The sequence below is a fragment of the Rhinoraja longicauda genome, chromosome 20 (genome assembly GCF_053455715.1).
Source record: "Rhinoraja longicauda isolate Sanriku21f chromosome 20, sRhiLon1.1, whole genome shotgun sequence".
Lineage (NCBI taxonomy): Eukaryota > Metazoa > Chordata > Chondrichthyes > Rajiformes > Arhynchobatidae > Rhinoraja > Rhinoraja longicauda.
Genome location: NC_135972.1, coordinates 40,272,927 through 40,300,027, shown reverse-complemented (window position 1 = coordinate 40,300,027; position 27,101 = coordinate 40,272,927). Strand labels below are relative to the sequence as shown.

At 49.2% G+C, this 27,101-nt stretch overlaps 1 protein-coding gene across 1 annotated transcript in view; it reads left to right on the top strand.

Annotated features, from left to right (window-relative positions):
• The window catches only part of mdfic (MyoD family inhibitor domain containing), a 60,947-nt gene that overhangs the window by 9,921 nt on the left and 23,925 nt on the right, over positions 1-27,101 (top strand). The gene's annotated exons all lie outside the window — the stretch shown is intronic.

The following is a 27,101-nucleotide window of genomic DNA, read 5'->3' as shown; positions in this document are numbered from 1 at the left end:
TACAACACATTAAAAGTACCAACAAGTATGACTATACAATAAATCATCAGTTATGCTAAGTAAACTAGACTGTGATAGTGGACTAACAAAGTACATTCAGCACCATGGTAGTGCCAGGTCCAGTCAAGATGGTTATGTGCTGTGTTGTGGTTGTGGTTTTGGTGGTGCTGGGTAGTTCACGAACCTGATGGTTGCAGGGAGGAGATAGTTCTTGAACCCGGAGGCAGTGGCGTATCTAGGGTGCGGCAGGTATCTAGGGCACGTGCCCTGGGCGCCACTTGAAGGGGGCGCCACAGAGCAGTTTCTATTACCCCTGCCGCCCGCTTTTCCCTTGGATACAGGGGCTGATTGCCCATTGGCCGGGCCCGAGGGGGGCCGCGGTGAGTGGCGGCGCGGCAGTGCACTCCCGGAGGCACGGAGTGGCGGTGCGGCAGTGCGCTCCTGGGGGCGCGGAGTGGCGGCGCGGCAGTGCACTCCCGGAGGCGCGGAGTGGCGGCGCGGCAGTGCACTCCCGGAGGCGTGGAGTGGTAGCGGGAGTGCACTCCCAGAGGCGCGGAGTGGCGGTGCGGCAGTGCACTCCCGGGGGCGCGGAGTGGTAGCAGGAGTGCACTCCCGGAGGCGCGGAGTGGCGGCGCGGCAGTGCACTCCTGGGGGCGTGGTGAGTGGCGGCGCGGCAGTGCGCTCCTGGGGGCGCGGAGTGGTAGCGGCAGTGCGTTCCCGGGGGCGCGGAATGACGGCGCGGCAGTGCGCACTCGGGGAGCCCAGAGAACATGGCAGTGGGGGAATATTTAAACCGCTGTCAGAGGAACTCCAGACAGGTAACTGTGCAAAAAACAATATAGATATGAACAAAAGGATTAGCAGAGTAAACAGCAGCACCCTGTACATGTAGGTTGCATTAGTGACAGGGGAGGGGAGGAGCACTCTGTACATGCAGGTTGGACGTGACAGGGGAGGGGAGGAGGGGGGCAGCACTCTGTACATGCAGGTTGGACCAGTGACAGGGGAGAGGAGGAGCACTCTGTACATGCAGGTTGGACCAGTGACAGGGGAGGGGAGGAGCACTCTGTACATGCAGGTTGCACTAGTGACAGGGGAGGGGAACAGCACCCTGTACATGCAGGTTGGACGTGACAGGGGAGAGGAGGAGCACTCTGTACATGCAGGTTGGACCAGTGACAGGGGAGAGGAGGAGCACTCTGTACATGCAGGTTGGACGTGACAGGGGAGGGGAGCCGCTGACCACTTCAACATAACAAATTAATTCAACATTCATGTGTTCTTGCATATCTTTCATGTGCACCATTGAGTCCAGCGACTTTGGTGAAAAAGGTCATTGCAACTTGTTTTTGCTCGTTATGAATTTGCGATGATCATTCTTGTCAAGACGTCTGGTTTTTTTCCTTTGCTGCTTTTCACCTACCTCTCTTTTAAAAAAATAATTTTTAATGTGTGTGTGATTTTCAAATGCAAAGGTGCAGTGAAAATAAAAAAGGTGCATTTGGCTGCTGAAGTGATCTGTGTGTTGAATTATGAAGTGAATGTGTGATTCACTGGGTTGCAATACTTCACAACAATTCTTGTGAAAGGGTATTGTAACTGTTTTTGTTTCCTCCTTCACCTCCCCCAGTCGACATTAATAGTGTATAAATTAGTGGAAATCTCCTCCATTAAGTGCATCCACGGTTCTCGGTTGCATTTAACATTACATTAGCCAATTAAAGTATGATTGCAAAACATAAAAGTAGTCATTCTAAAATGACAGCGCTGCAAATTCCACCACATCAGTGTGTTAAGTAAATAACTGCAGATGCTGGTACAAATCGAAGGTATTTATTCACAAAATGCTAGAGTAACTCAGCAGGTCAGGCAGCATCTCAAGAGAGAAGGAATGGGTGACGTTTCGGGTCGAGACCCTTCTTCAGACTGAGATAGCAAACATGTCTGTGTTGCTTGACTTATATTTTTGAGCTGATATTATGGTAAAGTCATCTAAAAGATAGGTGTCAGATGTTTGGACAGGAGCGCAATTTCAGTGCTTGCCGTAGGCATTATTTTCCGTAGATACACCTCTGCCCGGAGGTAATGGATCTCGGGCTCCTGTTCCACCCTCCCTATGGTAGTGGGGAGGAGAGAGCATGGCCAGGGCAGTGTGAGTCTTTGATGTCATTTAGCTGCTTTCTTGAAGCAGCGCTTTTTGCCGGTCCCTTCGATGGTGGGGACGTTTTGATGGGACCAGGTAATGTCCATCTTTACCTGTAGCTTCCTTCATCCCTGAGCGTTGAAGGGGTGATCAGTTATTTTGCTTGAGGCGTTAATTAGTCATAGATACCCACACCCTGACCAACATGCCTCATCGACACTAATCCCATCTGCCCACAATTGGCCCAAATACCTCTTCTAAACCTTTCCTATCCACGTAGCATCTACGTAGTGAGTCTTTTAAATGTCTCAATGGTCTGAAAAAGGATCTCGACCCAAAACGTCACTGGCTCCTTCTCTCCAGTGATGCTGCCTACACCGCTGAGTTACTCCAGCGTTGTCTTCAAATATTCAAATGTTGTTATCGTACATTGGTAAGAACATGTAGAAAACTTGGCAAATAATTCAATGAACAGTCTCCTCTGCATGAGAAAGCCTTTATGTTGGCAGTATTTCTTTTGTGCCAGCGTTAATTATATTCTCAAATCTATAGTATTGCATACCCACAATATCCTGGATCAGAGCAAGAGAGAAGTAGTAAGTCAAACAATTCCCACATTCAGAAAGAAGCAAGTGATGGCACGGTAGAGTTACTGCCTTACAGTGCCAGAGACCCGGGTTTGATCCTGACTACGGGTGCAGTCTGTATGGAGTTTGTACGTTCTCCCCATGACCCGAATGGGTTTTCTGCGAGATCTTCAATTTCCTCCCACACTCCAAAGACGTACAGGTTCGTAGGCTAATTGGCCTGGTGTAAGTGTAAATTGCCCCGGGTGTGTGTAGGATAGTGTTAGTGTGCGGGGATCGCTCATTAGTGCGGACCCGGTGGGCCAAAGGGCCTGTTTCCACGCTGTATCTTTAAACTAAACTAAACACTTTCTAACCATTGCTGCCTGCATGATCTAACCTTGGAGTTGAATCTTTGTTGTTGTTTGGTGTGATGCTTCAAAAATCAAGTTTTTTCCACAAGGATGGAAATCCTGCCGGAAGAGAGGCAGGATGAAGGTGGGGCACTGCTGATGTCACTAGTGCTGAGAGTGCTGTCACTTGCAAGGTGCTTTTGTAAATTAGCATTTATATCTACCTCAAGTGCTTAAAAACTGATTTGGAATTAGTTGATGAAGTATCACTTTTAATGCATGATTTATGGACCTGCAGGAGTGTAAAAGCCCTGTTAATGGCCAACGTTTAGGCAGGATTTAAGTGATCACTGTTGAAGTGTTAGGTTGACTTTTCTTGTGCATAACATGTAATACACTCAGTTTTCTAGTGGGTTACTTTGGCAGCCTTGGCTACCATACCATCCTGCCAATACAAACACCAAAAAATACTTTCTCCCAAGGCTGGTGCTAAAGGCTCAGTTGGGAAAGTAAGAACATAATATCTCATGAACAGGAGTAGGCTATTTAGCATGTGTAGGAAGGAACTGCAGATGCTAGTTTAAGCTGAAGACAGACACAAAATGCTGGAGTAACTCAGCAGGACAGACAGCATCTCTGGAGAAAAGGAATAGGTGACGTTTCGAGTCAAAACCCTTCTTCAGATTGAAACTCTGAAGAAGGGTCTCGACCTGAAACGTCACCGATTACTTCTCTCCAGAGATGCTGTCTGTCCTGCTGAGTTACTCCAGCATTTTGTGTCTACCTTCGATTTTAACCAGCATCTGCAGTTTTTTTTTCCTACACTCTCTGATACAAAGAGACTACCGAGAGGACAGAGGAATGATTTCAAGGACATTCTCAAAATCTACTTGAAATGCAACATCTCCTTTGACACCTGTGAATTACTGGCCCAGTCTGCACAAAGGGAAGAAGGGGCATTCTGAAATGTAGAAGCCTCAAATTGTGATTTGGGAGCAACAAGTCTCCACAAAACAATGGAAATGCAGGAACTTAGAGAAAAACACGGCCCTGGAGGAACTCAGCAGGTCAGGCAGTATCTGTGGAGGGACTGAGTGGAATAGGGGGAGAAAGCTGGACAAGAGAGGTGGGAGTGGGGCAATGCCAGTGAGTGATAGGTGGACACACTTAAAGTGGAGTAATTGTCAGATGGGTGGTAAAAGTGACAAAGGCTAGAGATGAAAAGGAGGCTAAAGAGAAGGAAAATGGAAAGCTGGAGGGGGAGGGGGGTTAAGGATGGAAGTGGAAGAAGGAGGAGAGGGTGAGAGGATAAAAGGGAAAAAGGATAGTGAATTCCGCATCTGGAATTTTGAGAACAATTTTGGGCCCCATATCTGAGGAAGGATGTGCTGGCTCTGGAGAGGGTCCAGAGAAGGTTTACAAGAATGATTCCAGGAATGAGTGGGTTATCCTATGATAAGCGTTTGATGGCACTGGGCCTGTACTCGCTGGAGTTTAGAAGAATGGTGGGGGGGACCTCATTGAAACATGCAGAATAGGGAACGGCTGGGATAGTGTGGATGTGGAGAGGATGTTTCCACTAGTGGGAGAATCTAGGACTAGAGGTCATAGCCTCAGAATTAAAGGATGTTCTTTTAAGAAGGAGATGAGGAGAAATTTCTTTAGTCTGAGGGTGGTGAACCTGTGGAATTCTTTGCCACAGAAGGCTGTGGAGGCCAAGTCAGTGGATATATTTAAGGCAGAGATAGATAGATTCTTGATTAGTACGGGTGTCAGAGGTTATGGGGAGAAGGCAGGAGAATGGGGTTAGGAGGGAGAGATAGATCAGCCATGATTGAATGGCAGAGTAGACTTGATGTGCTGAATGCCCGAATTCTGCTCCTATCACTTATGATCTTATGATTAAGTCATAATTTCATTCTTTCATTATAATTAAGGTGTTGTACTGCAAAGAACCTTCAGCCTGTCCCAGAGCTCTGCAGCCTACTTCTGAGTTTACACCACTTATTAAAGAGCATTTAACACGTGAGCAGAGGGCATCATTGATATTTGTAGTATAATGAAGTGTGGTGAGTATCAGAAGGGTAATGATCAGCAAGATCTTTTCGGTTTCTTTCTTTGTTGTGTAGGCAGTGGTATAAGGCCCACATTTACATTTCATTCTTGCTGATGTCTCCTTTTGCAATGAATTAATGTCACATGCAAAGCAGCCTGAAGATGAGTGTTTGGGTCTTTTCCCTTCATTCGAGATCTTACGGCTGCAATTATGTCATGTATTTTCTGGCACCACCCCACAAACCACAGGATTAAGTCGGCAAAAGTCAGTGTGGTCTCGACAAGCTCATTCATGTTGATGCAATTGCTAATCATTTATTTTGTTAAGAAAATGTTGTGAGGGTTTCACTTTGTGTGACTTTCCGGTTTCCAAATTCCTTGCATTAAAGGATTCCCTGATGAACATCTTTGTTCAATTCTGGTCGCAAGTCCTCCATCAATGAAGAAGCCAGAGCCTGCATGTGGCAAGACCTGGGCAGCATTGAAGTGTGACTGATAAGTGGTTAGCAATAACTGTGGCACTAAAGTAGTAATTGTGCAATTAAAGCTCGGGGGAATTACTATTTCCAACAAGTGGGAGAGTATAACCACCTAGATTTGGAGGGATGTAGGCCAAACGCGGGCAGGTGGGACTCTTGTAGCTGGGACATGTTGGCTGATGTGGGCAAGTTGGGCAGAAGGGCCTGTTTCCCCACTGTGACACTCTATGACTATCATCGGCTTTCAATGGCATTGCCATCTCTGAAGCCTCCCCATCATCAATATCCTGATGGCTGCCATTGATCAGTAAATGAAGAGTAGGTGAGATGCTGCAATTCCGTGTGAATATCATGCCTCCTGACCATCATCCATGTTGCACGAAGCTGCTGCACATGGAGTGCTTCCCTTTTGCCAGTATGAGTTCACTGGCAATGTGCTTGATTGCTGCCCTCTCCACCACCCTCAATATTCCTCCCCTCCACTACCAGTGCACAATGCCTAACACCATCTCCATTATGCATTGCTGCGACTCTGTGTAGCAAGGAACTGCAGATGCTGGTTTACACCGAAGATGGACACAAAATGCTGGAGTATCTCAGCAGGACAGGCAGCACCTCCGGAGAGAAGGAATGGGTGATGTTTTGTGTTGAGACCCCTTTTCAGGCTGAAGAAGGGTCTCGACCTGAAACGTCACCCATTCCTTCTCTCCACAGATGCTGCTGAGCTACTCCAGCTTTTTGTGTCTATCTTCATTATTGTTACTTGCCCAGGCTACTCCAACAACACCTCCCAAGCTGGCAACCTCTACTACCAAGAAATATAAAGGAAGGCCATAACCTGCACATTCTTCTCCAGCTCACACCCCACATTGAATTGGAAATGTGTGGCTGTTCCTTCACCATCACTGGGCCTAAATGCTGGAGCACTCGACTCAACAGCACTATGGGAGTATATTCAATGGAAGGAAGTGCAGCAGTTAAGAACGCAATTAGTTCACCACCACCATCTTAAAAGCAATTTGAGTTGGGCAATAAATGCAAGATTTGGCCCAGATCCTAGATCCCAAAACTTGAATAAAACCAATTTGGTATGAGTAAGATTGTGTGCCTAACATGTGGGATTCAAAAAATCTTGAGGACAATACTATCTCATTAATCTTTTTGAGGGTTAATTTTATTTGCATATTCCCCAGCGTATATAAGAGCTGTTGGTGCCTCTTTGTTGACATTACATTGCAAATGTCTCTGCTGAAGGATCACATTTTCCACTTTTTCTGATTTTGGGATCTTGGCATTCCTGTAAAGGGAAACTTGGAGGCATTCTGGATGTGATATGCATGTTTGTGTTTATATGGTCCCACTGATGATGGGACCCGCTCAATCCTCTTGTCATTGCCATACCAAGTGCGAACAGTATATTAGCATTATTAACTGGCTTCAGAGTCAAATCAAGATGTGTATGCATTTACTCAACATTTTAATGCAACTTATTTTGTTGGGTAACCATAAAATAAATCGCACAGTATTTTCGTGTTTGCGTTCTGTGGACAGTCGACTTTCCACATGTGTTTGTGATTTGAGATTTAATTTTCATGAAGACAGCCTCTCCTTGTTCTGCCTGAAGAATGGAATGTAGCTGAGAGATGGTTTATAAACAGTGCCCAAATCTCGGCAAAGGGCCGTGCACGGAATGGAAAACATTTGAAGGTAATTTACTTCTGTGACACTTCATCACACAACCGTGCATATGCCCAATAACATGGGGGGCAGGAGTTTTATTTTTAACCTGAATGCAAAATTGGTTCTATTTAAAGTAGTGATGCCAACACTTTTTATTCAGGAATGAGCAGAATGGGGAAAAAGACTGATTTCACACGGCACAAAAAGACCTTTCTAAAAGGGACGCATTTAGAAGATTGTGCGCTGGCAAGCTGTTGTGCATGACAACACGTGCACGTCTAATAAGCAGCACAGTGGGAGGAAATAGTTTCATTAAGTAACGCAGACATGTTAGCCTTGTTAAGTGCTGTTTATTAATGCCATCGAATCAACTGTGCCTTGGGAATTAACCCTCTATTACTTCTAGTTGTCCACTTAGTGTATTTGTGGGAAAATCTATTAATGGTTTGTTGCAAGAGCAAAGAGTTATCAAATGGGTCATTACCAGTGTCTCTACAAAGCAAGGCTCTTCATAACATTTGAAAAGTGCTGTCTGAACAGAACATTTTTGAAATGATGTAAGTAAATGCCTGGAAATAGCGTGGTGGTGAAAGGGATGGAACACTTTAATCAAGCTTAACTTTCTTTTGCACAGGGCATTTTGGTTGGTATGCCAGATTTTCATTTGGAACAGCCATTTAAAGTTAGGTCTTGGTGAAGATAGTCCTGCATAGCCACAACAACTTTGTAAAGGATATTCTAAAGGAATACTAGACTTGAACTTAATGTAATAAAAAGAAACTGCAGATGCTGGCTTATAACCAAAGATAGACATAAAGTGCTGGAGTAACTCAGTGGGTCAGGCAGCATCACTGGAGAAAATGGATAGGTGACGTTTCAGGTCGGGATCCTTCTTCAGACTGATTGTAGGGAGGGGGCTGGGCTGGAAGCAAGAAAAGACCAGGACAAATCAGGGCCAGCAACAGATGACCTCAGGCAGGGTGGTTCCTTGCTGGGCTATTTGTTTGCTAGGGATAGTGTGATCCCAAGAGGGGTACATCATTGCAAACTGGAACTGGTTAACAGACTTAATGGAGGAAGGAGAGCAGGGGGAGGGGAGTGTTTGTGTAAGTTACCTAAAATGAGAGAATTCAACATTCATACCATCGGGATGTAAGCTACGCAAGCAGATTATGAGGTGCTGGTCCTCGCGAGACCAAGCGTAGACTTAGTGACTGTTTTACTGAACACTTGCGCTCGGTCCACCAAGGCTTGCTGGATCTCCTGGTTGATAACCACATGAACTCCCTTTCCCATTCCCATTCTGACCTTTCTGTTCCAAGCCTCCTCCATTGCCAGAATTAGGCCACGCGCAAAATAGAGGAACAACACCTCATATTTTGCTTGGGTATTTTACAACCTAATGTTTTACAATATTTCAACATAAATGTTGAAGTCTCTAATTTTAGTTTAGTTTAGATTAGAGACATAGCATGGAAATAAGCCCTTAAGCCCAGCAAGTCAACGCCAACCAAACATCACCCCATACATTAGTTCTATCCTACACTCTGGGAACAATTTACAGAATCAAATTAACCACAAACCTGCAGGTCGATGGAATGTGGGAGAAATTCAGAGAATCCGGGATACCTACCCGGTCACAAGAAGACCGTGTAAACTCAGTAAAGGCAGCACCCGTAGTCTGGATCAATCTCCAGTCTCTGGCGCTGTAAGCCAGTGACTCTACTGCTGCGCCACTGAGCTGCCTACCTGGGTAAGTAACTTATACAAACACTCTCCGCCCTCCCCTCTTTTTAAAGATCAAAAAATTATTGTCTAGTGTTTTAGGACCGAGTGTGATTTAGAGAAAGGTAAATTGGTCACTTTAAAAACAATTGGGCACATTTCAACAGATACATAATTCTTATACTACTGGTTGCTCCACTGCGATTTCTCTTCGAGGTATGTCCACTTTGAAGAAGTTCTCCTCCTCTCTTCGACGAGAGTTTAGCAACATGCTCTCTCGCTGCTCCCCCTCTGTGATTTCTCCTGCCCTCCTACTCTACGACCACATCTTGACCCAGACTCGCTACCACAGCCACATCTGCTTCCTTGGGACTTGCCTGCGCCTCCATCTTCTGCCTCGTGGTTTCCAGCTCCGTTTCCAGACCTCCCAATTCGGACCCAACCTGGACTACCTTCTCCAACAGACCATCTGCCACTTCTCTGAACAGTTTTCTTTCCGTGCCCTGCGTTGTACCCTGGCTGGGATGCGCAGGCACCAGCAGGCCCTCTCTCTGACTCTCCCACAGCTCCGGGCCTCATTCACCCATACCTGCAACGGGCCCCAACTATACTTCATCCTACACCGGATCCACGCCCTCAACACTCGATTCTTCACCTACCTGGACTCCACGAAGGCTCGCAAACTATCCTGCCTATAGACGGATGCCTCCACCGACACTCCTCGGCAGCGACTCGACCGCCCGCAGGCCCGCAACTCCACCGCTGCTCCGCACCGCCGGCCGGCACACCACGAGGCAGAGGCCCACGGCGCCATTACTGCCACCAGGTGCAGTACCACTCCTCACCGCCTCCCCGGGGCCGCCGACTGCCGAGGCCTACCTGAGGCCATCACCACCCACCGCCTCCCCGGGGCTGCCGACGACGACCTCCACCACCTCCCCAGGGCCGCTGACTGCCGAGGCCTACCTGAGGCCGTCACCGCCGACCTCCACCGCCTCCCCGGGGTCGTTGCCGCCGATGTCGACCACCGCCTCCCCGGGGCCGCCGATTGCCGAGGCTTACCTGAGGCTGCCGCCGCCGACCTCCACTGCCTCCCCGGGGCCGCTGCCGCCGACGAGCGAGGCCTCTGCACCGCCGCTGCCGACCACGTCCTTCCCGACCCCTTCACCGCTGCCGTCGACCTTCCCGACCCCTTCACCGCCGCCCACGCCCTCCCCGGCCATCCGCTGACCGAGCCGACCGTCACTTACCCGGGCTCCAGGTCCCCGCGGGCCTCCCCCAGCGACCGTGCTGACCCGCGCCGCTCCACCGCCCAGCAGCAGGTCACAGCCGTCGCTGTACCCGGCCCCCGGGACCAACAACAGGCTGCAGCTCCACCCGGCCCACACACACCGCGCTGGGCCCACAGCCCCCACCCACCAGGTAGAGCCCCTCAGTACTGCTGGGTCCTACTGCCCACCCTCTACTACAGGTAACTGCAGCAGGGGTTCCACTGGGTCTCCCCCTTCCCCCTCCAGCCAGGCGACCCCCAGTACTCCCCACATCGGTTCTCATGCCCCCCTCTGCCCAGCTAACCCACCACCCCCCCCCACCATACATCCCCTCCACCTGCCCACCTGCCTCCATCCGACCCCAACCCCCACCATTGCCGGGTGTTCACCATCCCCCCTGACCTCCCCCATTCAGATACCGAACGGTCGGTCCTCAGCAGAGGCCTTACCTTTGTTCCCCTCCGCCCCCACATCAACGAGTTCCGTGTCCGCCATGATGTGGAGCTCTTCTTCCGCCGCCTCCGCCTCCGAGCCTTTTACCATGGGAAGGAGTCCTCACCCCCCACTGATGACCCCTTCTCCCGTCTCCAACGGACCCCCTCCTCTTGGACCCCCCCCCCCCGTGTGGCCAACTACCCTCACTAGAACTTTTTATCTCCAACTGCCGGCGTGACATTAACTGCCTCAAATTCTCCACTCCCCTGACTAACTCCAACCTCTCCCCTCCTGAACATGCAGCCCTCCACTCACTCCGCAACAACCCGGACTTAATCATTAAAACCGCTGACAAGGGAGGCGTGCGTGCTGACCTCTACCGGACCGAGGCCAGACGACAACTATCAGACACCTCTTCCTACCTATCCCTGGACCATGACCCCACCGATAAACACCAGACCTTTATCAGCAGCACCATCACTGACCTCATCATCTCCGGCGATCTACCCCCCAGTGCCTCCAATCTCATAGTTCATAGTTCCCCAGCCCCGCACGGCCCGATTCTACCTCTTACCCAAAATCCACAAACACAACTGTCCCGGCAGACCCATTGTCTCTGCCTGCTCATGCCCCACCAAACTTATCTCCACCTACCTAGACTCCATCCTATCCCCCCTGGTTAAATCCCTCCCCACCTACGTCCAAGACACCTCACACGCTCTCCATCTCCTGGATAACTTACGGTTCCCAGGCCCCCACTCCCTCATCTTCACCATGGATGTCCAGTCACTCTACACTTCCATCCCCCACAAGGATGGTCTCGAAGCCCTCCGTTTCTTCCTCGACCGTAGAACCAGCCAATCCCCATTGACCAACACTCTCCTCCGCCTAGCAGAGCTGGTTCTTACCCTCAACAACTTCTCCTTTGACTCCTCCCACTTCCTCCAAACCAGAGGCGTAGCTATGGGCACTCGCATGGGCCCTAGCTACGCGTGCCTCTTTGTCGTGTACGTCGAACAATCCCTGTTCCAGACGTACACTGGCCCCATCCCCGAACTCTACCTCCGCTACATCGACGACTGCATTGGTGCTACCTCTTGCACCCATGCAGAACTCACTGACTTCATACACTTCACCTCCAATTTCCATCCTGCCCTTAAATATACCTGGACTATCTCTGACATCTCCCTCCCGTTTCTGGACCTCACCATCTCCATCACAGGAGACAGACTAGTGACGGACATTTACTACAAGCCCACCGACTCGCACAGCTATCTGGACTATACTTCTTCCCACCCGGTCCCCTGCAAAAAGTCTATCCCCTACTCCCAATTCCTCCGTCTACGCCGCATCTGCGCCCGGGATGAGGTGTTTCAGACTAGGGCTTCCGATATGTCCTCGTTTTTCAGAAAACGGGGCTTCCCCTCCTCCATTATAGATGAGGCTCTAACTAGGGTCTCTTCTACATCCCGCAGCTCCGCTCTTGCTCCCCCTCCCCCTCCCCCCACTCGCAACAAGGACAGGATCCCCCTCGTTCTCACCTTCCACCCCACCAGCCAGCGGATCCAACATATCATCCACCAACATTTCCGTCACCTACAACAGGACCCCACCACTGGCCATATCTTCCCATCCCCCTCCCCTCTCTGCGTTCCGCAGAGACCGTTCCCTCCGTAACTCCCTGGTCCACTCGTCCCTTCCTACCCAAACCACCCCAACCCCGGGCACTTTCCCCTGCAACCGCACGAGATGCAACACCTGTCCCTTTACCTCCCCCCTCAACTCCATCAAAGGACCCAAACAGTCTTTCCAGGTGAGACAGAGGTTCACCTGCACCTCCTCCAACCTCATCTATTGCATCCGCTGCTCTAGATGTCAACTTATTTATATCGGCGAAACCAAGCGCAGGCTCTGCGATCGCTTCGCTGAACACCTGCGCTCGGTCCGCATTAACAAAACTGATCTCCCGGTGGCCCAGCACTTTAACTCCCCCTCCCATTCCCAGTCTGACCTCTCTGTCATGGGCCTCCTCCAGTGCCATAGTGAGGCCCGCCGGAAATTGGAGGAGCAGTACCTCATATTTCGCCTGGGCAGTTTGCAGCCCGGTGGTATGAACGTCAACTTCTCCAACTTCAGATAGCTCCTCTGTCCCTCCCTTCCCCTTCTCCTTCCCAGATCTCCCTCTATCTTCCTGTCTCCACCTATATCCTTCCTTTGTCCCGCCCCCCTGACATCAGTCTGAAGAATGGTCTCGACCCGAAACGTCACCCATTCCTTCTCTCCCGAGATGCTGCCTGACCTGCTGAGTTACTCCAGCATTTTGTGAATAAAACATAATGACATAGACTGACTTAACACCTCCTTCTATAGTTAAACCAATCCAAATCAATTAAACATAGAAAATAGGTGCAGGAGGCCATTCGGCCCTTCGAGCCAGCACAGCCATTCATTGTGATCATGGCTGATCATCCACAATCAATAACCCGTGCCTGCCTTCTCCCCATATCCCTTGATTCAACTAGCCCCTAAAGCTCTTTCTAACTCACTCTTAAATGCATCCGGTGATATGGCCTCCACTGCCCTCTGTGGCAGAGAATTCCACAAGTTCACAACTCTCTGGGTGAAAAAGTTGCTTCTCACCTCAGTTTTAAATGGCCTCCCCTTTATTGGATTTTGTTTTTTGCCGTCAGCATTGAGATCATCACTGGGAACAAACATTTTCAGTAACGGGAGGGCTGTTTTGAGAGACATGAGAGGAATCATCTACTTTGTGACCGAGTTGAATTTTTGTAATTGTTGCTAAAGTTTTTGTGACATTTGTCCAGATTGGTCATTCAATATATCTATATGCAGTCAAATCTGGTGATGGAGAGTAATTATCAGCACATAATACTACATGCAACAAAAAGCATTGATCTGCAGTCAAATGAGCTGAATATTTGTTTGAGTAGAGTGCATGAATATAGTTTGAGTTCACTTTGTTTAACATAGAACCAACTTTGTGCTTCAGTTTGCAATGGGTTATTCTCTGGTATATTAGAAGTAGGGGGCACCGCGCGATGGCTGCCTCGCCTACAGTCTGTCTGTCCTTTTCAAACTCTTTGTTATTTTTGGTAAGTTTTAAAAGTTTGTGTTAATGTTCTCTGGTTTATTTTATGTGGGGGGAGGGGGGAGGGGGAAACTTTTCTCAATCTCTTACCTTGCCGGAGATGCGATTGTTTTCTGGTTTGTATCTCCGGTCGCTCTGCGGCCTAACATCGTGGAGCTGGCGGCCTTGCTCGAGACTGACTTTGAGCCTCACCGCGGGGTCTCTGGTTGAGACCGGTCGGGAGCTCCAAAAGCTGCACGAAGTTCGACAAGCCGCGACCCGGGGTAGATCGCCCGGCGTGGGGGAGCTGAGAACCCCCCCCCCCCGGTGCAGGAGCTTGATCGCCCCGACGAGGAAGGCCCGCTGCCGGCTACGAGATTAAGATCGTCCCGTCAACAGAAGGTTAGAGGTCCCCGACCGCTGGAGGACAAAGAAGGGAGAGATTGGACTTTTTTTCGCCTTCTATCACAGTGAGGAATGTGGAGGAGTCACTGTGGTGGATGTTCATGTTAAAATGTATTTTGTGTGTCCTGTTGCTTTTTATTGGTATGAGTGTATGGCAAATGACATTCTTGTAAGTTGCAAAACATACTTGGCTAATAATGTATGATTGTGTGATTGTCACTGTAGGAACATGGGCTGTGCAGTCTTGACAGGGGTACCTTTACTGTTTGTTTGATTAAACTGATACATTTTTATTGCTACCTTAATGCAATGCAGCATCTTTGCGGGCAATACGCGCAGAAAAGATGAAGTATGAGGGGAAGCTGGCCAAGAATATAAAGAAGGACAGTAAAAGCTTCTTTAGATATGTTAAGAGAAAAAGAGTGGCAAAGTCAAATGTGGGTCCCTTGAAGGCAGACACGGGTGAAATTATTATGTCAGGTACTGTCATATGAGGAAAGATTGAAAAGACGAGGCTTGTATTCACTGGAGTTTAGAAGGATGAGAGGGGATCTTATAGAAACTTATAAAAGGACTGGACAAGCTAGATGCAGGAAAAATGTTCCCAATGTTGGGCAAGTCCAGAACCAGGGGCCACAGTCTTAGAATAAAGGGGAGGCCATTTAAAACTGAGGTGAGAAGGAACTTTTTCACCCAAAGAGTTGTGAATTTGTGGAATTCTCTGCCACAGAGGGCAGTGGAAGTTAAATCACTGGATGGATTTAACAGAGAGTTAGGTAGAGCTCTAGGGGCTAGTGGAATCAAGCGAAATGGGGAGAAGGAAGGCACAGGTTACTGATTGTGGATGATCAGCCATGATCCCAATGAATGTTGGTGCTGGCAGGAAGACTGGCCTCTTCCTGCACCTATTTTCTATGTTTCTATGAAGTTGTTTTCTATACCGGCCTCGACAGCTAACAAATGAAAATACCGAGTTCTTCAACAGACTTTGTTCCCATAAGTATGATTACTTCAAAATCCAGATGTACCAATTCACCCAAGGTATCCATTTTGGTATTTGGCTTGGACAGAATAGATCTCACTCTGAAGGGGAAAGAAAACCTGCTACAAATGTGGAGCCAGTTGCATGGTTGGCATGGTAACCGATTTAGCTTGAGAAAATTGCAAGGCAGCTGTACAGTTATTTAAATATATTAGGAGGCAGGGGTTCAGCTGGGAATATTTTTTTTGCAACTAGATTCTCTAAAACGGAAGTTGGATATCTGGAACTACCTTCAACTTCCTCGGTACGACATTGTCTAAACGCGTGCCAGGTTTTTGTTCCTTTGAACTGTGAGAGGAACAAAGTGTCGAATGAACTGTAGTCTTTAGTTAACATACAATTTCATCCAACTTTGTACACATGGCCCTTCCTCTTTCAGAGGAAGCTTGTGTTTAAAGTTGTTCAGCAGAGTTGACTGGATCTCGCATTTCAAAACAATGTTGAAAGCAGCCTTCATTGAATACCAAACGCATCGTGAAATACAGCACTGCAGAATTGGGAGTCATTTTCTCAGCATAGTTTCTTTTTTATCGGCCAATACTGAAAAACAAAATATTGAAGGAGGTTAGAGATATCCAACTTTTATTTTAGAGAATCTTGTTGCTGAAAAGATATTCCCAGCTGCCCCAAGGATAGACACTAAATACTGGAGTAACTCAGCGGGACAGGCAGCATCTCTGGAGAGATGGAACGGGTGACGTTTTGGGTCGAGACCTTTCTTCAGACTGAGTCAGGGGCAACTAGAATCAGCAGTTCCCTCCTACACATTCCCAGCTGTAACCCTGCCTCCTAATAGATTAAAACAGCAATACAGTTGCCCAGGCAGATTGGACAGATTATTCCTCTGGATTGCTTGGGAGTAGAAGTGTAATTGGACTGTTCTCCTTCCCATCACGGAACTCTGTAATAGTGCCACTGGGCCCTGCTGCTGTTCCTCTTGTTCCATCCATTGGATCTTTCCTAATCCTCACCCTGGCATTACCCCTCACACCCCTGTGAGCTCAGCCCTCGCCCAAACTCTCCGCTTTAGTTGCAGAAAGGTGGCTTCTCAACAGAAGCCTTGCCTTTGTACCCCAATGCCTCACAGCTCCCCAGTTCCATGCCCCCATCATAGAGAGCTCTTCCGTCGCATCCGTCTCTCTGTGGGAAGTAGTCCTGCCCCCCCCAGTGAAGGAGTCCTGCCCCCCCAGTGAAGGAGTCCTCGCCCCTCCAGTGAAGGAGTCCTGACCCCCCCAGTGAAGGAGTCCTGGCCCCCCCAGTGAAGGAGTCCTGCCCCCCCAGTGAAGGAGTCCTCGCCCCTCCAGTGAAGGAGTCCTCGCCCCTCCAGTGAAGGAGTCCTGACCCCCCCAGTGAAGGAGTCCTGGCCCCCCCCAGTGAAGGAGTCCTGCCCCCCCAGTGAAGGAGTCCTCGCCCCCTCCCCCAGTGAAGGAGTCCTGGCCCCCCCCAGTGAAGGAGTCCTCGCCCCCTCCCCCAGTGAAGGAGTCCTGGCCCCCCCAGTGAAGGAGTCCTGGCCCCCCCAGTGAAGGAGTCCTGCCCCCCCAGTGAAGGAGTCCTCGCCCCCTCCCCCAGTGAAGGAGTCCTGGCCCCCCCCAGTGAAGGAGTCCTGCCCCCCCCCCAGTGAAGGAGTCCTGCCCCCCCCAGTGGAGTCCTCGCCCCCTCCCCCAGTGAAGGAGTCCTGGCCCCCCCCAGTGAAGGAGTCCTCGCCCCCTCCCCCAGTGAAGGAGTCCTGGCCCCCCCCAGTGAAGGAGTCCTGGCCCCCCCCCTCCAGTGAAGGAGTCCTGCCCCCCCCCCCCCCCCCTCCCTAGTGAAGGAGTCCTCGCCCCCCCCCTCCAGTGAAGGAGTCCTGGCCCCCCCCCTCCCTAGTGAAGGAGTCCTCGCCCCCCCCCCCCTCCAGTGAAGGAGTCGTCGCCCCCCCCCCTCCAGTGAAGGTCCTGGCCCCCCCCCCTCCCTAGTGAAGGAGTCCTCACCCCCCCCCCTCCAGTGAAGGAGTCCTCGCCCCCCCCCCCCTCCAGTGAAGGAGTCCTCGCCCCCTCCCCCAGTGAAGGAGTCCTGGCCCCCCCAGTGAAGGAGTCCTGCCCCCCCCCCAGTGAAGGAGTCCTGGCCCCCCCCAGTGAAGGAGTCCTGGCCCCCCCCAGTGAAGGAGTCCTGGCCCTCCCCCAGTGAAGGTGTCCTGCCCCCCCCCAGTGAAGGAGTCCTCGCCCCCTCCCCCAGTGAAGGAGTCCTGGCCCCCCCCAGTGAAGGAGTCCTGCCCCCCCCAGTGAAGGAGTCCTGCCCCCCCCCAGTGAAGGAGTCCTCGCCCCCTCCCCCAGTGAAGGAGTCCTGGCCCCCCCCAGTGAAGGAGTCCTGGCCCTCCCAGTGAAGGAGTCCTCGCCCCCTCCCCCAGTGAAGGAGTCCTGGCCCCCCCCAGTGAAGGAGTCCTGGCCCCCCCCAGTGAAGGAGTCCTGCCCCCCCCAGTGAAGGCGTCCTCGCCCCCCCCCCCCTCCAGTGAAGGAGTCCTGGCCCCCCCCTCCCTAGTGAAGGAGTCCTCGCCCCCCTCCCCTCCAGTGAAGGAGTCCTCGCCCCCCCCTCCAGTGAAGGAGTCCTCGCCCCCCCAGTGAAGGAGTCCTGCCCCCCCCCCAGTGAAGGAGTCCTGGCCCCCCCAGTGAAGGAGTCCTGCCCCCCCCCAGTGAAGGAGTCCTGGCCCCCCCAGTGAAGGAGTCCTGCCCCCCCCCCCAGTGAAGGAGTCCTGGCCCCCCCCAGTGAAGGCGTCCTCGCCCCCCCCTCCAGTGAAGGAGTCCTGCCCCCCCCCTCCCTAGTGAAGGAGTCCTCGCCCCCCCCTCCAGTGAAGGAGTCCTCGCCCCCCCCCTCCAGTGAAGGAGTCCTGCCCCCCCCCTCCCTAGTGAAGGAGTCCTCGCCCCCCCCCTCCAGTGAAGGAGTCCTCGCCCCCCCCCCTCCAGTGAAGGAGTCCTCGCCCCCTCCCCCAGTGAAGGAGTCCTGGCCCCCCCCAGTGAAGGAGTCCTGCCCCCCCCCAGTGAAGGAGTCCTGGCCCCCCCAGTGAAGGAGTCCTGGCCCCCCCCAGTGAAGGAGTCCTGCCCCCCCCAGTGAAGGAGTCCTGGCCCCCCCAGTGAAGGAGTCCTGCCCCCCCCCAGTGAAGGAGTCCTCGCCCCCTCCCCCAGTGAAAGCCCTGTCTCCCGTTTTCACGACCTGCATAGCTGTCAACCTTTAGGCCGCTGCAGCCTCCTATTTCCCATGGATGTCCAGTGCCTTTACACCTCCATCCCTCACCAGGAGGGTCACCACGTCCTCCAGCCCTTCCTCAAACAGAGATCCAGTCAATTTCCCTCCAGTTACACTCTCCTCTGCCTGGCGGAACTTGTCCTCACCTCATCATCAGTCTGAAGAAGGGTCTTGACCCAAAACGTTACCCATTTCGTCTCTCCCAAGATGCTGCCTGACCCGCTGAGTTACTCCGGCATTGTGTGTCTACCCTCACGTACAACAACTTCTTTTTTGACTCGTTTCACCTTCTCCAAGTTAAGGGTGTGGCCATGGGCACTTGCTTGGACCCCAGCTATGCCGACCTTTATATTGGTTACGCTGAACAGTCCTTGTTTCAGGTGTCCCCCAACTCTTTCTCCTCTACATTGACGACTGCATTGGAGCTGGCTCTTGCATTAAACCTCAGCACATAATCCACCATGTTGCCTTTTCCAAGTAAACAAAATAAACCTGTTAAATATACAACCCCATAGAATAACAAGGTCTAAGTGCCTTGGGCAGCTTGGACACCTCTGTGAATTTGGTTTTATTTTTACTGCAGACTCATTTTTTTTTACCACTAGGTTTTGTTGTGTTTTTTGCAACAATTTCCGAGTGATGTTAGGGAAGGATATCCCGGGGATTTTAATCCAGTGACGATGGAACATTGAGAATGAATATCCATTTTGAAATGGGTTACAGCATGGAATAGACTTTGGTGGTCTCCCAATTTATCCACTGCCTGTGGCTTTCTCAGTGGTAGAGCACTCAACTGTGGCATTTTGTTGTGTAGGAGAGAACTTACACTGAAGATAGAGGCAATATGCTGGAGTAACTCAGTGGGACAGGCAGTATCTCTGGATAGAAGGAATGGGTGACGCTCCGGGTCGAGACCCTTCTTCTGTGCTGAAGAATGGTCTGCAGAAGGGTCTCGACCCAGAACGTCACACATTCCTTCTCTCCAGAGATGCTACCTGTCCAGCTGAGTTATTCCAGCATTTTGTGTCTACCTTCTGTGGCATTTTGTTGATGTGGAGCTAATGAATATTATGCAGTGCATCTGTGGTGCAGAAATGGAGGAAGAAATGAACGTTTAAGGTTGAATTTCGGTACTGACCCAGCAAAGTACTTCAATGTTCTCAGTGTGGAGTTTTGGAGCTATGATCAAATGACCAAATTTGGAAAGAGGATTTTGAATATGTCAAGGACTGAAGATGGTTCATCAGGAACAGTGAAAAAAGAAAGCAGGTTTAAAGTGAGGGGTAACGATGGGCGGGCAAGGGCTGATCGCAAGTGATGGGATAGGAGGTTGTACAAAGATGTATGTTGGCAAAATATTGCAAATTAATTGGCAAATGTTGAGAGAATATGGTTTGAGAGGAAAATTGGGACAAAAGGCATGCAGGAGTTTAGTTTAGAGATACAGCGCGGAAACAGGCCCTTTCGGCCCACCGGGTCCGCGACGACCAGCGATCCCCGCACATTAACACTATCCTATACCCACTGGGGGCAATTTTTACATTTTTACCAAGCCAATTAACCTACATACCTGTACGTCTTTGGAGTGTGGGAGGAAACCGAAGATCTCGGAGAAAACCCACGCAGGTCACGGGGAGAACATACAAACTCCGTACAGACAGCGCCCGTAGTCGGGATCGAACCCGAGTCTCCGGCGCTGCATTCACTGTAACTCTAAGGCCACCGTGACCGCCCATTTGGTGATAATGTGACAATTGTGACAGAGTTGTGATAAAATGTTGGACTCAAAATGCAGAAAATGATGAAAGCAGTGATCTGCGAATTTCCAGATGAAGTGGAAATGCGGGAGCCTGTATATGAAGACACATTGTGACTGCACAAAACAGAGGGGCATTTAGTATGTTGAGTGTCTTGGCTCTGTGCATTTTCAATGCACACCCTCAAACTGTCTACAGAATCTCCCTCAGCTGTCTACAGAACAATCTGTATTTTCCTTTCCAACCAGCTCTATCATCTCTCAGCCCACAAGCTGGAGTGGAGGTAAGTCCTTGTCAATCCTGAGAGAAAGCCAAAGAAGATGGCTGAAGAAATAATCTGAAGGCGGACAAAGATATCATTAAAATTTTCATGGTTAGGTTCAGATTGTGGCACATTTAAGCAATGTAACAACGATGTGTGGAAGTGGTTTCCTTTAGTTTAGAGTTTAGAGATACAGCGTGGAAACAGGCCCTTTGGCCCACCGAGTCTGCACCGACCAGCGATCCCCACACACCAACACTCTCCCACACACACTAGGGATAATTGACTATTTTTACTGCAACCAATTAACCTGTAGCCAAGTGACCTCCAAACCTGTATGTCTTTGGTGTTTGGAGTGTGGGAGGAAACCGAGTACTTGGAGAAAATCCCACGCGGTCACGGGGAGAACGTACAAATTTCATACAGACGGTACCCATAGTTGGGATGGAACCCAGGTCACTGGCGCTGTAAGGCAGCAACTCTCCCGTTGTGCCACTGTGCCACTACTGGTCTGGTAGCATAAGAGGAATTACATTTTAATCTGCTGCTGGTTGTTGTCTGATTTAAGAATGTACAGTACCCAGGAAGAGATTTGTCTGAGGGTGAAGTTCCTCATTTGTCATTTAGGACTAAATGTACGTGTCACCTACAAGTTGTTCTCCATTCTCTGCATTGGTTCTCTTGACTTCGATTGGTTCTGTGGAGCCAAGGCATGGGTGACTACTACAAGCAAAAGAAAAGCTTGCATTGGTTGACACAAAATGCTGGAGTAACTCAGCAGGAATATGCAGCATCCCTGGAGAAAAGGAATCTGTGACATTTCGGGTCAAGACCCTTCTTTAGTCTGTTGCACTGAAGAAGGGTATCGACCTGAAACGTCACCCATTCCTTCTCTCCAGAGATGTTGCCTATCCCGCTGAGTTACTGCAGCATTTTGTGTCTATCTTTGATTTAAACCAGCATCTGCAGTTCTTTCCTACACAAAATCTTGCATTGGTTGAGTTGTTGACCTCCACTTTGAAACTTGTGTTCAGCTGAAGACATTACCACTTCATTTGTAGCGTGATGCTACAACAGCTATGTAGCTAAAACTGTTTAAAAAATGATAGTGTGGAGGGCTGCAACGAAGCAGGTTTTAAAATCATTTTTCTGAAAACAATTTTCACTAATTGCAGTTGAAATGCCCCATTGGAACTGTCACCTTCATTTACTACATTTTCATCAATCTAGTTTGCACTGTCTCTCCTCCACATTTTTTCCTTTGGCAACCTGACCTATGAAAAGAACAAAGGTCCATAAGTGTAGGAAGGACCTACAGATGCTGGCTTACACTGAAGGTAGATACACAATGCTGGAGTAACTCAGCGGGGCAGGCAGCATGTCTGGAGACAAGGAATGGGTGACATTTTGGGTTGAGTCCCTTCTTCAGACTGAGAGTCAGGGGAGAGGGAGGCACGGAGATATGGAAGGGTAAGGTGTGAAAACGAGACATCAAAGGGGTCGAAGTCTAAGGAAAATGGAGAATAGCTCACTGTTAGCTGAGGGAAGGTGGCAATGAGGCATACAAAGATAACATTTAATCAGGAGGACAGTCAAACTAGTTGGAGAACTAGGATGGGGGTGGGATCGAGTAGAGGGAAAGCAAGGTTACTTGAAGTTAAGGAAGTCAATATTCATACCGCTGGGGTGTGAGCTGCCCAAGCAAAATATGAGGTGCTGTTCCTCCAATTTGCATTGGGCCTCACTCTGACAGTGGAGGAGGCCCAGGACAGAAAGGTCAGTGTGGGAATGGGAGGGGGAGTTAGTGTTTAGCAACCAGGAGATCGGTTAGGTCCAGGCGGGCTGACTGAAATACGGACTGTCAGCCCTACCTCACCTCCTCCCACCACAACCCCCCTTCTATGCAAATTGTGAGATTGCTTGTTGGGCAAACATTACATTATTATTCAATCTGGTTTGGCTGCAAAGCTCATTCCTTCCATCAATGCCATTTCTCTATAGCAGTTAGCCAAGATGAATTTCAAAGCATAAATGTATTGCCTGTTCCCAACTCTCCTTCTCCTTCTACACTTTAGCTCGTGCTCAAACCTCTGCCTATGGCACCTCCATGCGTTTTCCTTTGAAATATAGTAAAAGAAAAACTGCAAAAACTAAGGGGTATGTAATAGCTTTAGCTCCACACTGCTAATTGTGTTGTGTATTTTAACAGTCGTAAATGTCTCAAGCTTTGAGTTTCACTGAGCTGCACAACTTTCCTTCCCTGCATCTTCCACCCTTTGTCGGCTTGTTCGTCTGAGCCTTCACTGAACATATCCAAACGGAACAGATCTATTCACCTTGTGTGGGAAGGATACTCATGGAGATAGCCAGGCACTCTGGAAGGAGCGTAGGGAAGAACTGCGGATGATGGTTTAAACTAAAGATGGACACAAAAAGCTGGAGTAACTCAGCGGGACAGGTAGCATCTCTGGATAGAAAGAATGGGTGACGTTTCGGGCCGAGACCCTTCTTCAGTCTGAGAGTCAAGGTAAAGGGAAACTAGGGATCTAGACGATGATATAGAGAGAGATAGAGCAAATCAATGAAAGATATTTTTGAAAGTAATGATGATCGAGAAAGTTGGCTGTGTGGACACAGGAGTTGTTAGAGGATTCCTTGATCATCGTTACTTTTTCATATCTTTCATTCATTTGTTTTATATCTCTCTATATCACTGTCTTTATCTCTCGTTTCCCTCTCGCCTGACTCTCAGTCTGTAGAAGGGTCTGGACCGGAAATGCCACCTGTTCCATATCTCCAGCACTATATGCACCCTTGTCTTTTGTATGTCTGATAACTGTGAGAAAAATGGTTACCTTAAGGATGGTGAACTTGCAATCATGAAAAGAACAGTCATGTGGTTAATCATTGAGGTGCTGCGTTGTGCTGGTAGCTTCCATTGAAGACTGCCACAATAGTATTTTACTTTGACATTGAACGGTCTTGTAAGTGAATAAGGGACAGTGGTGTTTAGTTTGGGAATTGGCTTACGAGTAGCCTCTGTATACTACTGTGTTGATAAAAGTGGGATATAAGTGTGTCACACACAGGGTGCAGGAAGTAAGAAACAAAATGCCGGAGTAACTCCGTGCTGCAGTTGTTATATGGTTATAACTCAGTGGGCCAGGCAGCATCTCTGGAAGACATGGACAGGCTATGTTTCGGGTTAGGACCTTTTTTCAGAATCTAAGAAGAGTCCTGACCTGAAACATCAGCTCTCTCTTCCAGAGATGCTAGTTGACCTGCTGAGCTACTCCAGCACTCTGTGTCTTCTTTTTGTAAACCAGCATCTGCAGTTCCTTGTGTCTACATTTTGCAGAAAGTAAGACTGGGAGAATTTCCAGCTTTGTGAAAAATTAATAAAATAAAGTCATTCCTCAACACCGTGATAAGACTAACATATGCAAAAGGAAGCTCCATAAGAGATGACAGACATTGCACTAAGGTGATCTAGTGAAGCAGGCAAATGCAAGACACTTTGTGTATATACTTGAAATGATTGGTTATGTTCTCTCAGCTAAGAAGCTTTAAGGGACAGATTAGTTAGTGTGCAGGTGTAGTGATGCCAAAAAGTTTAGAACCCTACAACCTTGGAGAAAGCAATGAGAGTTGTGGTCTAAGAAACATGCAGGAATGTTTGTCAGTGTATGATACAAACCATCGTTTATTGGACAATCCGGGCAGAAGAGTAACACCACCATTCGCTGTGTCTTTAGTTTAGAGATGCAGTGCGGAAACAGGCCCTTCGGCCCACTGAGTCAGCAACAATCAGCGATCCCCGCACACTAACACTATCCTACACACACCCTAGGGACAATTTACAATTAAACCAAGCCACGGTGGCGCAGCGGTAGAGTTGCTGCCTTACAGCGAATGCAGTGCCGGAGATTCAGGTTCGATCCTGACTACGGGCGCCGTCTGTACGGAGTTTGTACGTTCTCCCCGTGACCTGCGTGGGTTTTCTCTGAGATCTTCGGTTTCCTCCCACACTCCAAAGACGGACGGGTATGTAGGTTAATTGGCTGGGCAAATGTAAAATTGTCCCTAGTGGGTATAGGATAGTGTTAATGTGCGGGGATCGCTGGGTGGCGCGGACCCGGTGGGCCGAAGGGCTTGTTTCCGCGCTGTATCTCTAAATCTAAAAAATTAACCCACAAACCTGTACAACTTTGGAGTGTGGAAAGAAACCGGAGCACCCGGAGAAAACCCACGCAGGTCTCATGGGGAGACGGTACATATACCATACAGACAGCACCCGTGGTCAGGATGGAACCCGTCTCTCTGGCGCTGTAAGGCAGCAGCTCTAGCCCCGTGCCACCGGGCAGCCCTTCTCTATCAGGAGCTCGTCAAGCAGAAAGGCAGCTGATTGTAGGAATGTGAACAACAGAAAACCGTTATCAACATCAGAGAAACGGCACAGTTTTGTCCATTTAAAGCAGACCATAAAACATTGTTGGCCATCTTGCTCGAGTTCACAGTAGCAAACAGAAAGGCATACAGAAAACTGCAATCCATAGTTTGCTTTGAGGTCAGGAACGATGCCAACCAGGAGGTGCTATGAAAAGATGTGAAGTTAAAGATGTTATTGAGAAATACACGTTTACTTTAGTTTAGTTTCGAGATACAGCGTGGAAACAGGCCCTTTCAGCCCTCTGAGTCCATGCCGACCAGCGATCCCCGCACAAGTTTAAAAAAAACATTTACCAAGCCAATTAACCTACAAACCTGTAGGCTTTTGGAGTGTGGGAGAAAACCGAAGATCTCGGAGAAAACCCACACAGGTCACGGGGAGAACGTACAAACTTTGTACAGACATCACCCGTAGTCGGGATCGAACCCGGGTCTCCGGCGCTGCATTCGCTGTAAGGCAGTAACTCTACCTCTGCGCCACCGTGCCACCCTAGAACAATACCAATAATACCAATGCCAACACAACATTGCATTCTTGGCACTGGTATTATTCAATGTGAGGAAGAATGCAGCAAATTCAGAACTACCATTTAAAATAGAAGCCAGGCACAAAAAACAGACTGAAGAAGGGTCTGGACCTGAAACATCACCCATTTACAGTCTGAAGAAGGGTCGCGACCCGAAAAGTCACCCGTTCCTTCCAGAGATGCTGCCTGACCTTCTGAGTTACTCCAGCATTTTGTGTCAATCTTCGGTGTAAACTAGCATCTGCAGTTCCTTCCTAACATTGATTACAATGTCCAAGCAATTTATTTTCAATGTGGATATTGCAGTAGACTTCTTGTGACAGGTCAATAAAAACCCCACAGGTTTACTTTTGGACAAGTCAGAAATAACATCCAAATGCCACCAGAGAATGATGTGGACAGTCCTTGGAAGTGAGCTGCATTTTGGCCCAAGCTAATGCAGATGTTGGACTGACATGAATGTGGACTGCATTCCGAAGCTGAAGGTGTCGGGCACGGGCTGGGTGAAATGATTTAGAGCCAGCACCTGGTTTACACTCAAGGGAACAGGAAGGTTGATCTTTCCCTCACAAATCACCATTTGATTCAGCACAGGAGAAAAGAGAGATAATCATTGTATAACGGTATAATTGGAGGCAAGATGTAAGTAAGTCAACTCCATAAAGCATGTGGCTGCATAGATATTGTGCAAGGCACTGCGAGGGGAAAGATACAATTAAAGATATTATCAAAAGCACTGCAGGGACTGAGAGATGCCTCCACAGCTGCCTTCACTTTTGCTTCGCCACCCATCTCTGAGATATTGGAAACTACCTCAGTTATCAGCTCTAATATCTCCTCATGCGGATTGGTGTAGGTTTATTATTGTCACATGCAATGAGGTACAGTGAAAAGCTTTTTTGCATGCTATCTGAACAGATCAGATCCTTAAGCTAAGTCCAATGTCCTCAATGGCGTAAAGGTCAATCGTACAGGACCCTAGCATATGGAAGGACCATTCAGGAGCCTGATAACGGAAGGGAAGAAGGTATTCCTGAGTCTGCTGGTGTGTCCTTTCAAGCTTAGGCAGAGGTTGAGAAGGCTGGTCTCTATTCCTTGGAGCGCAGAAGGATGAGGGGTGATCTTATAGAGATCATGAGAGGAATAGATCGGCTAGATGTTTTGGGTCGAGACCCTTCTTCAGACACTACCTCTGTCGGCCTGGCCGCTGCCACTGAGATGCTAGTCACTGGAGCATTGCCAGATTATAAAGCACTGGATAGCCAATAATTTACTGTAATTTGTCTTTAGATTTTCCAAATTTAGGAGGCGAAGATAACACTTAAATTTGCATGGCTCCTAACACAATCATCTGAAAAACCTTTACAACTACTATTCCCGTGGTGCGGTTATCTTTGCCTGCAAAATTATCCAGCTCAGGCAACTGCACTTCATTGTTCATTGTCTGTTACAAGAGTAATCGAGTTGCATTTACCATTTAAATGTTGTGTACTAAATTGTGGTGAAACCAACACTATTTTATTTACAGTGAAGACATAAGGAACTGCGGATACTTGTTTCCAAAGAAAGACAAAGTGCTGGAGTAACTCAGCGGGTCAAGCAGCATCTCTGGAGAATATGGATGGGTGACGTTGTGGGTCGGGATCCT